The sequence below is a fragment of the Cygnus atratus genome, chromosome 19, assembly GCF_013377495.2.
Source record: "Cygnus atratus isolate AKBS03 ecotype Queensland, Australia chromosome 19, CAtr_DNAZoo_HiC_assembly, whole genome shotgun sequence".
Lineage (NCBI taxonomy): Eukaryota > Metazoa > Chordata > Aves > Anseriformes > Anatidae > Cygnus > Cygnus atratus.
In genome coordinates, this window is record NC_066380.1 from 12118522 (window position 1) to 12124521 (window position 6000).

The following is a 6000-nucleotide window of genomic DNA, read 5'->3' on the forward strand; positions in this document are numbered from 1 at the left end:
AGCCACGCTCTTGAGTGTGTTCTTACCTTTCAGCGTCTGGTAGGAACTGGTAGCAGGAGAAAAAAAAAAAAATATGTCAGTATGCAAATAAGGGGATAACTGAAAAACAGGACCTCCGGGGCTCCCGGGGGCCCAGCGGGGTTCACCGGAGTGGGTCCTCCGGAGTGCCCGGGGTCCCACCGGGGATCACCGGGGTGGGTCCTCCTGGGCGCCCGGTGGCCGGCCGGGTGTCACTGGGGTGGGTCCTCCGGGGCGACCTGGGGCCCACCGGGGTTCACCTGGGGGGGTCCTCCGGGGCGCCAGGTGGCCCACCAGGGGTCACCTGGGCGGGTCATCCTGGGCGCCCGGGGACCGCCGGGGATCACCGGGGTGGGTCCTCCAGGCCGCCTGGGGACCCGCCGTGGGTCACCGGGGTGGTTATTCCGGGACGCCCGAGGGCCAGACGCGGGTCACCCGGGGGGGTCCTCCGGGGCGCCCGGGGGCCCGCCGGGGTTCACCTGGAAGAGTCCTCCGGAGCGCCCGGGGGCCAGCCGGTAGTCACCTGGGGCGGGTCCTCCGGGGCGCCTGGGCTCCCGCCGGGGGTCACCGGGGTGGGTCCTCTGGGGCGCCTGGGGGCCCACTGGGGGTCACCAGGGTGGGTCCTCTGGGGCGCCCAGGGGCCCGCCGGGAGTCACCTGGGGATGTCCTCCGGGGCGCCGGGGGGCCCGCCGAGGGTCACAGGCGTGGGTCCTCCGGACCACCCGGGGGCCCGCCGAGGGTGACCGGGAGGGGTCCTCCGGGGCGACCGGGGGCCCGCCGGGGTTCACCTGAGGGGGTCCTCCGAGGCACCCGGGGTCTGCCGGTGGTCACCGGGGTGGGTCCTCCGGGGGCCCGGAGGCCCGCCAGGCGTCACCGGGGTCGGTCCTCCGGGGCGCCTGGGGGCCTGCCTGGGGTCACCGGGGTGGGTCCTCCGGGGCGTCCAGGGGCCTGCCGGGGGTCACCTGGGACTGTCCACCGGGGAGGCCTGGGGCCCACCGGGGGTCACCCGGGTGGGTCCTCCGGGGTTCCCAGTGGTCCGCCGGGGGTCACCCGGGTGGGTCTCCGGGGCGCCCGGGGGTCTGCAGGGGGTCACCTGGGGGGATCATCCGGGGCGCCCCGTGGTCCGCCAGGGGTCACCGGGGTCGGTCCTCCGGGGCGCCTGGGGGCCTGCCTGGGGTCACCGGGGTGGGTCCTCCGGGGTGGCCGGGGGTCCGCCAGGGATCACCGGGATGGGTCCTCCAGGGCGTCCAGGGGCCCGTCGGGGGTCACCTGGGACAGTCCACCGGGGAGGCCTGGGGCCCGCCGGGGGTCACCGGGGTGGGTCCTCCGGGGCCGCAGGGGGTCCACCGGGGGGTCACCGGGGTGGGTTCGTCCGGGGAGCCCAGCGGCATGTCGGTTGTCATCGGGATGGGTCCTCCGCGGTGCCCGTGGGCCCGCTGTGGGTCACTGTTGTGGGTCCTCTGGGGTGCCCGGGCGACCCGTCGGGGGTCACCGGCATGTGTCCTCCGAGGCGCCTGATATAGTGTCACAGCAGGTTGTCCTCCGGGGCATCTGGGTGTCCCAAAGGATGTCACCAGGCAGTTTTCCATCGGAGCACCCCCTTTACGCCAGAGGTCACCAGAGGCTGGGCACTGAGGCATCCGGGAGTGCCTACACTGTCACCGGGGGTGGTCGCCTGGGGCACTTGGGAGGGTGTTCCACAGTCTGTCACCAGGAGCTCTACACTGGGACACATGTAGTTCTCAAATACTGTCACCGAGGGTTGTCCTCTGGGGCAAATATGGGATACAAATACTCTCACCGCCGGTTCTCCTCCTCCTCCTCTGGGGGCCTGCGCTTTTGGGCCTGTCTGTAGCATTTGGCACCTGCATTAATACTTTTTTTGGCATATGTTTAGGCTTTTGGGGCCTAGCTGTAGTGCTTGGGGCCTGTGTCTGGGGTTTTCTGTAGCGTTTTGGTCGCGTGTTTGTGATTTGGGGCCTGTATCCAGGGTTTTGCCTTTTCTGTAGTTTTCAGCTTTGTGCTTGTTTCTTTGTTGGCTGTCTGGGGTTAGGGGCAGTTTGGGGTTTGGATCATTAGTCAGTGTCATTAGCGATGGGGAGTTGATGTGAAGGGTTAGGGTTGTGGTTAGAGTTGTTAAGGGTAAAGGGAATAAGGATTTTCGGGTAAGGGGATCAAGGTTGTGGGAATAAAAATGTTTTTGCACAGAGTTACATCATTTAGAGGGAAGGAAGGTGGTATTGAGATATGCTTGCAGCGATAAGAAAGCTTAACAGACAAACTTGTAAAATGCAGACAACCACACTCCTTAGAGCAATTGGGTGGAAATCACAGTGTAAGTAAATCACAGTGTAAGTAAATCACAGTGTAACCACTCCGGGCGCCCCGTTGGACCCAGCCCGGTAAGCCCCGACGGCCCCCGGTCGCCCCGGAGGACCCACCCCGGTGACCCCCGGCGGACTGCCCGGCGCCCCGGAGGACCCACCCCGGTGAACCCCAGTGGACACCCGGGCTCCACGGAGGAACCACCCCGGTGACCCCCGGCGGGCCCCAGGGCGCCCGTGAGAACCCACTCCGTTGACCCCCGGCGGGCCCCCGGGCGCCCCGGAGGACCCACACTGGTGACCCCCAGCAGGCTCCCGGGCGCCCTGGAGGACCCACCCCAGTGACCCCCGAAGGATCCCCGGGGGCCCCGGAGGAGCCACCCCGGTGATCCCTGGTGGGCCTCACAGCGCTGCGGAGGACCGACCCCGGTAACCCCGGGCGGTCCTCGGGTCGCCCCGGAGGACGCACCTGGTGACCACCGTCGGGCCCACGGTCACCCCGGAGGACCCACCCCGGTGAAGCCTAGTGGACACCCGGGCTCCCCGCAGGACCCACCCCGGTGACCCCCTGTGGGCCCCCGGGCGCGCTGGAGGAACCACCCCGGTGACCCCCGGCGGGCCCCCGGGCACCCTGGAGGACCCACCCCGGTGACCCCTGGCGGACACCCGGGCACTCCGGAGGACCCACCCCGGGGACCCCCGGCGGGCCCCCGGGCACCCCAGTGGACCCACCCCGGTGACCCCCGGCAGCACCCAGGCGCCCCGGAGGACCCACCCTGGTGACCCCTGGCGGGTACCCAGGTGCCCCGGAGGACCCACCCCTGTGACCCCCGGCGGGCCCCCGGGCGCCCTGGAGGACCCACTCTGGTGATCCCTGGCGGACCCCCGGGCGCCCCGAAGGACCCCCCCCGGTGACCCCCGGCAGGCCCCCCAGACGCCCCGGAGGACCCACCCTGGTGAACCCCAGTGGACACCCGGGCTCCCCGGAGGACGCACCCCGATGACCCCCCGGTGGACCCCCGCGCGCCCAGAAGGAACCACCCTGGTGACCCCCGGCGGACACCCGGGCCCTCCGGAGGACCCACCCCGGGGACCCCCGGTGGGCCCCCGGGCACCCCGGTAGACCCACCCTGGTGACCCCCGGTAGCACCCAAGCGCCCTGGAGGACCCACCCTGATGAACCCCAGTGGACACCCGGGCTCCCCGGAGGACGCACCCCGATGACCCCCCGGTGGACCCCCGCGCGCCCAGAAGGAACCACCCTGGTGACCCCCGGCGGACACCCGGGCCCTCCGGAGGACCCACCCCGGGGACCCCCGGTGGGCCCCCGGGCACCCCGGTAGACCCACCCTGGTGACCCCCGGTAGCACCCAAGCGCCCTGGAGGACCCACCCCGGAGACCCCCTGCGGACCCCCGATTGCCCCGGAGTACCCCCACCGGTGACCCCCGCGGACTACCAGTCACCCCGGAGGACCCACCCCGGTGATCCCCAGCGGACCCCCCTGCGCCCCAGAGATCCCACCCCGGTGACCCCCGGCAGGCCGCCGGGCGCCCCAGAGGACTCACCCCTGTGACCCATAGCAGGCCCCCCGGTCGCCCCGGAGGACCCACCCCGGTGACCCCTGGGGGGCTCCTTTGTGCCCCGGAGGACCTACCCCGGTGACCCCCGGTGCGCCCCCGGTTGCCCCAGAGGACCCACCAGGCTGATCCCCAGCGGGCCCACGGGTGCCCCGGAGGACCCACCCTGTTGACGCCCGGCGGACCCACGGGCGCCCTGGAGGACCCACCTCAGTGATCCCCGCCGGGCCTCCGGGCACCCGGCAGGACCCACCCCGGTGAGCCCCGGCTGGCCCCTGGTCGCCGCGGAGGATCCACCCCAGGTGACCCCCGTCGGGCCCCCGGGCGCCCCAGAGGACCCACCCCGGTGACCCCCGGCGGGCCCCCAGTTGCCCTGGAGGACGCACCCCGGTGACCCCCGGGGGCCCCTGGGCACCCCGGAGGACCCACCCCTGTGACCCCCGGCGGGCCCACGGGCGCTCCGGAGGACCCACCCCAGTGACCCCCAGCGGACCCGTAGGCACCCCGGAGGACCCACCCAGGTGACCCCGGGCGGACCCCCGGTCGCCCAGGAGGACCCACCCCGGTGACCCCCGGCGGGCCCCTGGGAGCCCCGAAGGACCCACCCCGCTTACCCCCGGCAGACCCCCGGGCGCCCCGGAGGACCCACCCCGGTGCCCCCTTGCGGATCCCCGGTCTCCCTGGAGGACCCACCCCGGTGACCCCTGGCGGAGCCCCGGTCGCTCCGGAGGACCTACCCCGGTGACCCCCGGCGGGACCTAGTAGGTGGCGGGAACTAGTCGGTGGCTTGTGGGATGCCTGCCGTTGCAATCGTGAATAAAAATGCTACTTCATTGAGATCCTTGCCTGAGCCTATGTTATTGGTTACAGAGTGTTTCTAACAAGGTGTTAGGGTTTTAAGGTTTTAGGGCTAAGGCACTAGGGTTGGGTTTCAGGGTTAGGGTTTTCAGGGTTTAGGGTTAGGATTTTAAGGTGGTTAGGGCTGGAATTGTAATAGGGTTTGGGGGTTAGTGTGTTAGGGCTTTAGAGTTTTTTGGGCTTTAGTGTTGATAGGGTTTTTAGGGTTAGGGTCTTAGGGTTTTATTTGTGGTCAGGTATTTAGGGTTAGGGTTTTAAGGTTTTAATTTTTTTTCTCAGGTTAAGGTCTCCAGGGTTAGGGTTTTGAGAGTCTTAATTTCTTGGGTTAGGGATTTTAGGCATAGGTCTTTAGGGGTTTAGTGTGTTAAATTTTATTGGGTTAGGGCTGTAAGGGTTTCTAGGGTTTTTAGGGTTAGGTTCAGGGGTTAGGATTAGATAGGTGGGGGCCTTAGACAGGGTTAGGGGTGAGCGTTGATAGGGGTTAGGCCTAATATTATGGCGGAAGGCCAAAATAGGTGGCTCCCCCCCCAAAATTGAGGGGTCGAAGCCCCAAATTAGGGGAAGGAACCTCCAAATTGTGGGGTCCCCCAAAATCCGGTGGAAGAACTCTAATATTAGGGGGAAACCCAAAAAAGGATGGTGGGGGACTCTAAAATTGGGGGGGACCCCCAAAATTGGGGTTAAAGCCCCAGAACTCGGGGGGCGAAGCCCCAAATTAAGGAACCTCCAAAATGTGGTGAGAAGCCCAACATTGGGGGAAAGAACCTTTATATTAGGGTGGCAGGCCAAAAAAGGATGGTGGGGGACCCCAAAATTGTGGGGGGCTTGGAATTGGGGGGGAATCCCCAAATGGAGGAGGAACCCCGAAACTGCGAAGCCCCAAATTAGGGGAAGGAACCCCAAAATTGTGGGGAAGAACCCTGAAATGGAGAGGTTAAAACCCAAAACTGATGGGAAACCCCCAAAACGGGGGGAAAACCTCCATAAACACAAAACGGAGAGAGTAATGTAGAGCAAATAATGGCGTCCTACGGCATGCAGTGAGGCTCAATTTTCCGGGGAGTGCTGGGAAATGTAGTTCTTGGGCACTGGGTTTCCGGGAGGCCATGTTGTCTTCCCATTGCATGTCGGGAGGTGTAGTTCTCGAGAAGCCGCTTACCGGGCGGCCATGTTGGGAGTCCGGGGAATGCCGGGAGATGTAGTTCTCGGGCACTGGCTTCC